The 12,884-nt window shown below is 37.7% G+C and overlaps 1 protein-coding gene across 1 annotated transcript in view; it reads right to left on the bottom strand.

Annotated features, from left to right (window-relative positions):
* SLC9A9 (solute carrier family 9 member A9) overlaps window positions 1–12,884 on the bottom strand; it is a 537,568-nt gene that overhangs the window by 466,277 nt on the left and 58,407 nt on the right. The window lies entirely within an intron of this gene.

Raw genomic sequence — 12,884 nt, 5'->3', positions numbered from 1 at the left:
ATCTACTTCTCAGGGTGAATGCAGCCTGTTTCTGTGCAGCAGACTGGAGAAATTTCAATGACAGCATGTCCTTTTCCAGACAGAACACTTCTAATCCTTTCTGACCTTGGAATGTAAAATGTATGCAAAGCAAGTTACATTCCCATGAGCAGTGCCAACCGCAGCCCTCACAGTAACTCTGGAAAACTGTGAGATGCATAGTCAACACCTCATGTGGCCACCCCAGTCATCTAGAAAGGCTAAGAATTCCTTCCCTGAACTGTCCATCCTTTCTTTATTATGTCTGGTATTTTGTTTCAGGCACCTGAGACTATCACCAATGAAACCAAGAAAGATCCCCACTTTCTAACTCCTTGGGTTCAGGCCCTATGAGTCAGTCACACTGTCAATATGCTGCCTAGAAAAGATGGGGACCACTTGGGGTTCAATAGGGATCTCTTGTTATAATTATGCTGCTCAATAGGCTGTTTACTCATGACATCATATTTGGTAAAAAAAAGAAATCCTTATTAAATTAAAGTAAATCGCATTTAATTTATATACTAGTTGTTCTTTACTAAAAAAAAAAAAAAACCCTCAATCATCAGTTGGTGCTAAAGACTGCTGTCTATGACAGATATAAATCTGTGATGGCTAATATAAATCACTGATATAAATCTATGCCTCAAAGTCATCCTAGGCTCTGTGCAGCAAAATTCAATATTATTTTCATGTTCTATTTGAGTTTTTATTCAGGATATATGATAAGATGATTCAATTAACAGCCCCAGCTCTTCGCCCTTCTTTGCGTTGTCACTTTGCAGTGTCTGCCCACTCTGTGGCCCTAGCCATGTGGCTTGCTTTGGCCAATAGGACATTAGCAGACTTGGCTTAAGCAGAGGCCTAAAAAAGTCTTGCACATTCCTGCTTCCTCTGTCACACCTCTGCCAGCACCATGAAAACACATCTGTCCAGGCAAGCCTGCTAGAAGATGAGAGGCATGTGGCCAAGTCACTGTTGTCACACCAGCCAAATATCAGACATGTGAGTAAGATCGGTTGATACAAAAGTGTTACCCAGCAGAACGAAGCCTAAATCCCTGACCTGCAGACTCTCCTCTACGATTGCCTTAAGTCACTGAGTTTTGTAGTGGTTTGTTAGGCAGCATTATTGAGGCCATAGACAACTGATGAAGGATGTACACTAAGTTTGGAAATGGCCTCAGGGGGTTCTGATTGGACAATCCTGAGCTGTAAACAAAGAAGAACTACTGTTTAGAATATAGAAAAATGAGAGCCAGAGGGAACAAAGATGAGAAAGTGCCTCATGCTGAGCATAAGTTGACATTTTAAGAGAGGAAGTTGGAAAGGATGTAAAGTTAAACAAGAATAAATACAAACATACTTAGCTAATATGCATGAAGGAAGGAGGTCCTGATGTCAGAGGGCAGCTACCACAGAGGGTCTGCTCCCATCACACATTTAAACATAGTGGGGTGATAAACCATTAAGGAATTATAAATGTGATTATTTCTGCAACTAGGTCTCTTGTCTTCTTAGCTATAAATGGAAGGATAGACTAAAGAAGTTCTAAAGCTCTTTCCATATGTCCCATAATTCTATTATTTCGGTATACTAACTGTTTTGCAAAATGATCCTTAAAATGTATAGTAGTCGTGTCCATCGCTGCTGTAAGCAAAGGGAAAGCAGTGTCAGTAGCACAATACCACTCTGAACTAGATGTGCCCGAGCTGGAAAATATGTCATGAGAGCGATGCTAATATGTGGTTGGGATAATTGGTTAGGGTGTTCAGAGCACATGTCTCATTCAGGAGGCAATATACCCCCTGCCTGGATCTCTAGATATTTCTGAAGGGGAAAAAGTGAAGGAACTAAGCCTAGGCTAGGGTAACATGGCCAAACTTCCTGTATGCTAATCATGCCAGGGTGTCTTTGGGCAGGATTGGGCAAAAAGAGCTTGGAAGATATGAATGACCCTCCGCTACCCTTAATTTCCCATACCAAGTAAATTGATTTACCCCTTCCCCATCATGTACACGTATGAGATGGCACTGCCCTTCAGATGATTTGGTTTGTAAAACAGAAAGAATGTGTGTCGGCCAGGCACAGTGGCTCACGCCTGTAATCCTAACACTCTGGGAGGCTGAGGCAGGAGGATCACTTGAGCTCAGGAATTTCAGACCAGCCTGAGCAAGACTGAGATCTTGTCTCTACTAAAATTAGAAAAAATTAGCCAGGCATGGTGGTGCAAATCTGTAGTCCCAGCTACTCGGGAGACTGAGGCAGGAGGATCGCTTGAGCCCAGGAGTTTGAGGTTGCTGTCAGCTAGGCTGATGCCATGGCACTCTAGCCTGGGCAAAGAGTGAGACTCTGTCTCAAAAAGAGTATATGTATGTTTGTGTGGGGCAGGAATAAATTAAATTCAAGGGCAACATTAACTGTTTGCTGTGTTTTGGGGGAGGGAGTATAGTTTCATCAACAAATGTCTTTTCACCTCAACTAGAAAGCTCCCTGTGGCGGGGACTCATCTCATTCTTATATACCTGTAGCATCCAGGCCCAATGGAAAGAATATTGTAGACCCTCAGCAAATATGTTCTATTGTTTCCATTCTTTTGTGGTAAAGAACTTTCAATGCAGTCTTGTTTATGTGGAGATGCAAAGGTTTAGAATTTCTTGAACAGTAAGTGTGAATCTTCCTCTATCCAATGCAGCATGACTTTTTAAAAAATCCAATGAATGTTTAAAAATAACAGCCTATTTCTTTAAAGAAACAGCTATTTAGGTCTCTAGTTTCCAACCATCTTTATCACTTCTTGCATTTCTATGACACTTCTCCATCTCATAGCCTAATGATTATAAATGTGAAGATTAATGAGTTAGAATTAACTATACAGAGAGTAATTATATCTCTCACTCCCTCAGAAGTTTTTCATGATCAAAATATATTTTCTTGAAAAGAGCTGGTATGAATTCTAATGTTTGCTGTGTTTGTTCTAAACTGTGGATCAGGCAATTAAAAGTAAAGAGATGACAGCCATTGAGATGTTCTCTGTAACAACTCCCTTCTCCCTTCCAGCTGGACTGCCCCATCTTCCTCACCATCTCCTTTGCTTTCCCATTCTTCACACTGCCTCCTCCTCTCACTTTCACACAGTGCTCACCGACTGACTGGCAGACACGGAAGGTATCCACAGGAGGGGCTCACACTCTCACTGATTCTCAGCTGGAGGGGGGAATCGGATAAACATTTCCACCTATAAATAATACTGATGGCTGTGACGGTGAGCAATCAGAATACCTCTCATTGAAGGAGTGCTCTGTATCTGGCGTTGTCCTAAGAATTTCACATATATTAGTTTATTTAATCTTCACAATAATCTGCCCTGTATTTCATCCCCAAGTAACAGATGTTGAGAAAGACTATTCTATTTATTTTTAAAGAAAAGAAAAGATTATTCGCTTGGAATCAGATGTGTCACATTCTCCTGAGCATGTGACTATAGTAATAGAACACTTCTTACAAGGTATTGGAACTGGAGAGAACATATCTCATCTTAACACAGGATGAAACAGTTTAACAGACCAAAGAGGTACTTTAGGTAAAAAGAACTCCTAACTGTGCGTACATAAGACACACAGATTCTATATAGTATGGCTACTGAAATGTGCAGTGCTATCCACGTAATGGGTGCTTTAAAAGTAGTTGCTGAATGAATGACATGGCATATTAATGTTCTGTGAAATGTGGGAGCCAATGAAAGGAAATAAATTTCTTGACAAAGTTTCCAATTCTGACATCCCAATGCTATTTTATTTAAAATAAGATTAGACTCTTGCCACTGTGCAATGGTTAATATAAATGTTTGTATTTCATCACTTTGAAAAAATGTTTTGTATTAAAACATGGAGAGCTAAAATATAATAATGTCCTTCAGTCTGTCATGAAAGGTTAAGCATGGATTAGTGGTTAAGTGCCTGTTTCCACCCAGGTTCCCTCATTTACAATCTGTCTGACTTCAGCCGAGTTATCCAACTTTTCTAAGCCCTTGCTTCCTCACCTATAGAGGGAAAAGAAACAACATGATAAAGTTATCAGGGTTAAAGGAGAAAGATGTATGTAAAATACTTAGCAACTGACACATAGTGGATAGTAAATATTATTACTATCAATTAAAGATGAAATAAGAAGCTGCCAAGGTAAATGAAGATACAATTGTATTTTATAATCTTAAACATACACAAGTGGTTACTTCAACACTTACTACAAGCTGAACTTGCTTTGCACCCTGCTCTGTATCATGTTTTCCTACACTGAGAGACTTAACTTCTCTGTATTCCCTTTGGTGGGTTCATGCAATCTGTATCCACGTTAACATTCATAACATGTTAGTGAAAACAAACCCATATTGAATTTGGTTGTGGATATCACCCCAGTCTATTTAATGTTTTATTCCTCTGTCCCTAAAGTATTCCTTTGAAACAAAAGCAAAATCAAGAGAAAATACAAGAAAAAATGAGAACTGTTTTTTTTCCTTACTATTATAAATGGTTTCTTTTGCTATTTTCTAAGAGTGGCCTTGTGGCTCCCTAATCTCCAGGAAGCTATGCTAACTTGTAATTCTATGTGAGCTAATGAATAAAGGTCCATACAAATATATAAAAACGTAGCAGCAAGTTAGGCCAATGCTGATCTGAAAAGGTGGTATTCCAGGAAAAGGTCAATGAAGTAAAACAACTTGTGTTAGATAAATAAGAGCATATGCTCTGGCTGCAATTCAAAATCTTTTCCCCCCAGTGTGACACAAGGATGGATGATGTTTACATGCACAATACACCCTCTTGAGTGCAGAAATAAAATAGGCCAAGGAGTATATGGAATTTCTAGGGGAGATTGGTGCAATTGTGGTCACTTTTTCTTTCATTCAAGATATGGTATATCTGAATGCCATCAGTATCAGTGCTTATGGATTGCCTGGAATTTATTCTAACTATATAAAAATATGAGTAATTCTGTCTTATTGATACTTTATCATTCATAATAAATTACTTGCAACATGTCATATTTCTTGAATAGGAGGATTCAACCTCATAAATATGTGAATTCTTTACAAGTTAATCTATATATTTAATGCAATTCCAATAAAAACATCTAGCTCAGGGTGAGAGATTACATAGGTGAATCCTAAGTAAATACTGAAAATAAATAAGCAATAATAGAAAAATTCTGGGGGGGGATAAAAGGGGAAAAAAACAATTGCAATGGCCCTATCAGGTATTAAAACCTGCTTTACAGGCATAATAATGAAGATAGTAAGGTACTGGTGCTTAAAAAAAAGGACAATCAATAAACCAGAATATACTATTCAGGAATGGATGCAAATAAACGTGTGAAGATGGTATATGGCAAAGACTGTATTTCAAATCAGTGGGCAAGAGATGGATTATTCAACAAATATTCTTATAGGAATATCTGGGTAACTATTTTGTGGGGGTGTGGGGGTGGGAAGTGAGCTTAAAGACTTAAATCAGAGATTTTATTAATATATCAGAAATTGGAGATAGATTCATACAATTTATCCAAACACAATCAAACATCTAACTACTTGAAGAAAACAAAGGGGACATTTTAAATTTTAATTCAGACTGAGAAAAGTCTTTTAAGAAAGACCTAAACCTTGCAAAACAAAGGCTCAATAACATCAATTATATGAAAGAAAATATGCCTGGAAAAAAATTCACCATAAAAAAATGAAAAACTGGGAAAAATATTTGCAACTCATATTACAAAGGACTAATCTCACTGATACAAGAAGAGCTCCTACAACTCAATAAGAAAATGACAAGACAACAAAAGTTATGAAGAAGGCCACCACCAAAAGGAAATATAAATGGCTCTTAAACAAATTTAGAGATGCTCAGCCTTACTCAAAATAAGAGAAATGTAAATGAAAACTACAGTGATATATTATGGTTTACCCATCAAAATGGCAAAGACTGGATTAAAAGGTTTGTAGAAGGAAAAATGCCTCCCAGTAGCATTCTACTTGGAGTCTTGATTCAGAGCACACAACAGTATGAAGCAGCAAGGGGGTCTCAAAACAGGCCTGAATTGTATTGCTGATGAAATCATCTGCAGGGAACAGGGAGAAGAGTGTCCTCTAAATAGAACCAATCTTCATTGAGTGCCAACTATGTTAAGATGCAGTTATTCTTTGTGATATTTATTTTAGTGACATTTGGGGCAGGATCATAATTCAACTGCATGCAGTGTATGAGGTTAACCAAAAAAGGGCAATGATGAAGTGACTAGATTAAGTGAAGCTTGCCTTTCCAGATTAATACTACACACACACACAGGGACACATTCTGAACTCACAGAGAGTAGGTGTCATGGGAGAAAGGCTGGAATCTCAAGTTGAAAGATAGCAAAAGATACTGAATGGGGATTTATGCTGTATACTGAACTGTCCCATTTCAGCTCAACTTGTAATTTAAACTCCAAGAAATTCTTTAATTATAACTGGGAATCTTATAGACATTTAGAGAAGAGAGAAGACTCTGTTAATAAACACAGTATGATTTCCTTCCTAGACCTGTTGCTGTTCCTTGTCACATTTCTTGCTATGAAAGTAATGGAAACCACTAGACGATGCTTTTCTCTCTTGTCATCACTTGGGGGCAGCAAGCAGAGGATTTCACTTCCTCTTCTTGTTTACCAGGAGGTGGAGAAGTGACCACATCCTTTTCTCGCATGAGTGGAAAGGAAGAAGCAGCCTCCTTTCCAGACTACCCTCCAGGCTGGGCAGCAGGGATGGTCAGATGACCTGCTGAGCCTCAGCTGGACTTCAAAGCTAGGCACATGGGTGCAAGGTAGCCTCAGAGCACTTCCCAGAGCGTGTTGTGTGTGGGTCGGGGGAACGGGAGAGGGTGCGGCAGAATGTTTCCCGTGGGCCCAAGAATGACACAGACATGCCCCAGACTGCTGGGAGCCTCAGCGAGGCTTTGCTGCCAGGACAAGGAAGGGTGTACAGTGGAGTGTGTGGACAAATGCCTGAAGTCCAGACCATGCCATCTCCCTGAACCCAAGCATGCGCAGATAACAAGCAGGACCAGAGCCCCCTGTCCCTGATAGCCTGATGCTCTAAAGCCTCCTGACATTGGATACAATCCCAGGGGAAAAGATTTACTTTTAGTTACCCAGCATATTAAAGTCTCAAAACAAAAAATAATTTTAGTTATAGAATAAAGGTAAGGAAAAATTTATTTCTGGTACACTTAGGCTTGTGGATTAAAATGTGTTCAAGTATAGATATTTGGGAAGGAAGGTTCTAGTTAGAAAGGCCTCAAATTCCAAGTCATGTGCAGTTTATTCTGTAAGCCCGGAGACTCAGAGGATGTTTCTGAGCATTTTCTCTGCCTTGTTGTTCCCTGAAGTGAAAGCCTGCCCTAGAAGGAACTGTAGCCACCATCATAGCACTTAAACACCATTAGTTAAATACTGCAGATGCCCTTCCACTTTAAAAGGAAAGATGTGACAACTATTGTGAGGTGCTGATTGCTCCAAGTCCAGTTTCTGACTAACAGGTCAGAGATCTGTGACTGGAAACATTACAGACTTCAATGCCCCCAAGAGGTCCCATCGGGCTGATTCCAATTTCAGAAGCATCACCTATGCTCTGTGTTTCCATCTACAAATTCCATAGAACACTGTCTGCTTGGAAAAGGTGGAAATGAGGTTGATTTTAACTGTGTTAGAGATGATACTTGAAATTACTATTGTTGGAGTACACTATGGTGTAGTTTATTGTTTGTTTTGTTCAGTGCTTTTTTTCCTTTTTCTTTTTTTTTTTTTTTTTTTAAATTTTGAGCATGTCCACTGTTCAAATCACTGGTTCAACAGACCAAGAATTCTATTTTGCTAGTGATTGTAGATTAATCTTCATTGTCACTAGAGGTGTGCTGCTAAATGTTTAACATCTGGCTCTTTGGAAGGAAAATCCCTGTTTGCAGTTTGGCAATTTCCATGGTGTAAATACCTACACAATGACCAATTTCAAGCTACCAAGGGGGTCTCTGAACTTAGAGTTTAGAAGAGATACTCAGTAGCACATATACTTTGCATTTCCACCATACAGGTATAATACATACATGCAAATAACTTCAAGAGCATGAATCATAATAAAATGTAGCAAAAAATTAGGAAATTAGGAAGCAATGAGTTTTTAGTATTTATTAACTTTGCTTTTATGTGATTTTTATATGTGTATGTTTATACAATCTAATTTTAATAATGATTGTATTTGATATCTAGTTCACAAAATTTCCCAAAAAGTTAACCACTAGGTCTTACGAGTTAACACAGGCAGCTCCAGCATGGTACTGGTTACATCCCTGTCCCTAGCATGCTGATTGCCACTCGTTAGGTGTTTTACAAATGCTTAGTGAATTAATTAGTTCATTAACTAATAAATGACTATCAGAGCCTAAAAATATTTCAAATGCAAATGCAATAAAAGACTCAGTTGTGTTTAAGTTCAAATAAGTGGGCAATCTCCAAATTAAAAACAAAAAGCCAAAAAGGCATATAGGCAAAAATTCTGTTTAGTTAGCCTCAATAAATCAACTAGTAAACTTCTATTTATGTACTTATGCTACTATGTAACATCCATGTAAATCAATAGTTGGATTTTAAACTCAGCAAAATATAATAACCAACTGAGAGCCAATCTCTTAGCCTTTTTGGACTTGTTTACTCAACCAAAACAAACAAACAAAAAATCTGGAAAAGGGACAAGGGAGGAGCCTTCACTGGTACCAGTGATGTGCTTTATTTTTGAAGTTGAGTCAGGGAGTTATAGATGTTTGATTTATTATTATGCTACCTAACTTCACGTAGCGATTGAGTACTGGTTAGGAACACAGATTGAAGCCTGGCAACCTGGATTCAAATCCCAGCTCTTCACATTTCATGTCCATGTGACCTTTGGCATGGTATTAATACTTATTCTCTCCGGGCTTAAGTCTCCTCATAGTAAATTGAGGAAGCAAAACTACCTACTTCATGGGGTAGGTGTGAGGACTGACTGGATTAGTATGTACAGAGTGCTTAGAACATAACACAACATAGGCAACCTATAAATGTTAGCTCTTTTTTTTTTTTTTTTTGAGACAGAGTCTCACTCTGTTGCCCGGGCTAGAGTGAGTGCCGTGGCGTCAGCCTAGCTCACAGCAACCTCAAACTCCTGGGCTTAAGCGATCCTACTGCCTCAGCCTCCCGAGTAGCTGGGACTACAGGCATGCGCCACCATGCCCGGCTAATTTTTTCTATATATATATTTTAGTTGTCCATATAATTTCTTTCTATTTTTAGTAGAGACGGGGTCTCGCTCTTGCTCAGGCTGGTCTCGAACTCCTGACCTCCAGCGATCCACCCGTCTCGGCCTCCCAGAGTGCTAGGATTACAGGCGTGAGCCACCGCGCCCGGCCAAATGTTAGCTCTTTTATTATTATTATGTGTATCATGCACTGTATTATATAAAAGAAAAAAGTAAGACAAGTTTCAAAAACCAAAAGTTGAACTATATAATTATATTTACACCTTCCAATCCTGAAAATTTTTATTATAGACACATATTTGCCCATTCTGAGTCTTTCAAATCGAACTGGCAATATCTCTACAAGCCCACCCCAGGGTTGGGCAGAAATGCCCCAGCATATTTCCACCGCCCTCTGGGACCCTGTCAGCTTCTCCTTAACCACTCCATTGCCTCCTGGGTTCATTTTCTCCTCACCTGTCCTGGCTTTGCTCGCACTTTTGTGGCTCTCCACCAGAGACCGCTGTCTCCACTTGGCCCAGGAAGAGGGGCCTGAAGTTGGATTTCTCATTTCCACTGCCAACTTTTGTGAGGGACCCCAGGTCTCAGGTTTCACTAGCCCAGGAGAGAACTGCACCTCCTGGAACCCACGCCACATAGGACCCCCACTCTGAAAGGGGATGAGAAACAACATACTTAAAGGCTGAATATGCAAGTATCAGTAGACTGGAGATACGATTTTAGCCCTGGTAAGAACTTACGGTAATAGGGAAAATAAAGGAAACTCATTAGACTAAAATCAGAGTTAATGAGGCTAAGTGAAATGATGCTTATATAGGGTCTGGCACTTAGTAGGTATTCAATAGTTAATATTGTTCCTGGGACACAGGAAAACTAAATAATAAATAGGTCACTTCTTTCATGCCTTGCTAAATCATTTATCAACTCCAGGTAATATTAGGAGGTTGGATCAGTTGATACCTAAGTAAACTCTGCCTTGAAAAGTTGTCATGTGTTTTCCCTTAGGTTGAAGTCAGATTATACGTAAAACCCAGAGATAAGAAACAACAGCCTTATTGTGTCAGTTCGAAACTTAAAATTGTGATTTATAAATATTCCCACCAGAGGGCACAATGTAAAAGCTAGTGGCTGCTGAGCTGCTGGTGCATCATTCACCCTTTCCGGGATATGATTGTTCCATTCTGCGGACTGTGGAATGGAGTTTCAGCTTCCTATGTAGTGACAGCTGCCCCCTCCTGTTTAACATCCATTTTAATATAATCCACACTTCATTCTTCACCTGTTTAGGGTTTGCTTAACTCTGAAATGTGAAAATAATTTTACCAAAATGGCTTTTCATATCTGCTTATTGGAACAGACCTTTTCCTAGAGTTCCAACTTTTCTTTCCAATAGCAAAGAGATGGTAACTTTGAAACAATCTTGAAATTTAAACTTATAATAATACACTATGGTGCCTTTAAACACTATTAAAATCTGGCTTCAATTGTGCCTGTGTGTTAGTGGTTAAAAAGCATAGGGGTAATTTTATCAATTTGTTTTATGCTATGAATCTAGTTTATATGCAAATCCATGGGGCATTGAAGAAATGTATCTGTCCTTACCATTTTTTCTAAATAAAACCAATCACCCTCAAAATTTAAATGTATTTTTTATAAATCAAAAATACCACAATTTTCTGGCCTAATTTACTATTTTCTGCTTTCTCAAAATGTGTGTTTAAAATATTGGCAGTTTGACAGGATTTTAATACCTATAATAACAAACTGTATATTATTCTTATCCCTAGAAGGGAATAGGTATAAAGGTCATTATTAATAGTGGGCCATTGGTAGAATTTTTCCTCCATGTATTCAAACCAAATCTTGTTAAGGGCATTTTCCCTTAGTATTGTGATGTTCTAGATAGTGATTTAATGGACTTGTACAGTAGAGTTGTAGAATATTGAGAAAACATCAAATCTAAACAGCAAGGCAGGTAAACTCTAAAGCATTATAAAAATCAATTCTTCTTTTCTAAGGAATATAATTTGTGATATTTTTACCCCTTTTATTGAAAGGAAGAAAGCAAGCAATATACCATTCAAAATAAAAGCTATTTCCCATAACTATAACTTCTCCTATAGACTGATGGATTTTTATAAACTGTCCAATTGAAAAAAAAAAGACTAAAATTAAGGTTAATAAAAAAAGACATAAATATTATTTTTTAAAAATCAGAAAGAATCTATAAAGGAGGGGTTATTTTTCTAGATCAGAATTCTTGTCAACCATAAGTAATGTTCTAAAGCATTATTTTCTTTCCCTTTCAACATGAATATATTTCACATAAAACCATGATTGGAATGTTGCTGCAGTGGAGGAAAATGTATTCCTACATATGTTTGTTATTTTAGAAGGATTGCAAAGTTTGAATACTTCCTATCATAAGAATTTTGTGAACTCACTTAAGGGAGTGCTAAAATATATTCTTGATATAAAAATTATGTTTTAGGGAAGCAAAGAATTTACAACACTCAGGAGCTGAATATCTATCTGGTAAAAGATACATTAATTTAGGTCTTGGGAATTTTGTAGCCTCTTCCCTGGCTCCTTTCTCTCTTGGAAACACCAGCCTGGTATTGAAGTACCCATCACAGAGATCATGCCTAAAATCCAATTTTATTGGGCCCCTACTGGAAAACAGTCATTTTCATTTAAAACTGGACAGAGTTACTTGAAGCTCAGCTGCCTCAAACAAACTTACTTGATATGGAAAGCTTAAGGCAGGAAGGAATGTAGTTTACTCAAATTCTAAGTATCAAAACTGTTTCCCTCTTCTCCCTGACTCTAGTAAAAGAAAATCTAAATCAAAATTCATCTGAGTTAGAATCATTTTTATCAAAAATTCTCTTCTAGAAAAAAGTGTCATCCTTTAAAAATGCTTAAATAATTTTCTGATGAACGTTGATGGAATTAAAATTTGTTCTGAGAAACTGTTCATCTAGGTAACTACTTATCTACCTACTTATCCACCTAGTTAACTTTAACTAAACTTTTTAAAAACCATAACCTAAAAATGATTTTTTAACTATTCTCTTTTCCTATATGAAATGCACCTACCATGAAGAAATCTTTGAAATGATTTCCCTGAACATTGCTTCTCAAACTCTCTGTGGTGAAGGAGGATTAATTAATTAGTTAATTAATATATTTCCAAACCAATAATTTGATAAAATGCAATACAAATAAAATGCTAAATAAATGACATTTTACATTATATGAAATATAAGTCCAAATTTTTTATTGCTAAATTTGACAGACACAAAATGACTTAAGTCACTATGAACATTCCTAAGTGCTTATTCTCAGTTTTTGTGCTTATTCCTCCCAATCCAGTAGCACCCAGCTCACAGATCAGCACAAGTCCGCAGACAGCACTGTTAGTAACATTGTAGTAATGGTTTTCCCCTTATAGCAATATTATAACAAAACTTTGATATGTGCTCACAACTAAATTATCTGAAGAGTATTGACACTACTCAAAATATGTTTCAGAATATCTAAGTAGC

This window comes from Eulemur rufifrons, chromosome 7 (genome assembly GCF_041146395.1).
Source record: "Eulemur rufifrons isolate Redbay chromosome 7, OSU_ERuf_1, whole genome shotgun sequence".
NCBI classification, from domain to species: Eukaryota; Metazoa; Chordata; class Mammalia; order Primates; family Lemuridae; genus Eulemur; species Eulemur rufifrons.
Note: the sequence above shows the minus strand (reverse complement) of the source record. Positions and strands in the feature narration are given on the sequence as shown.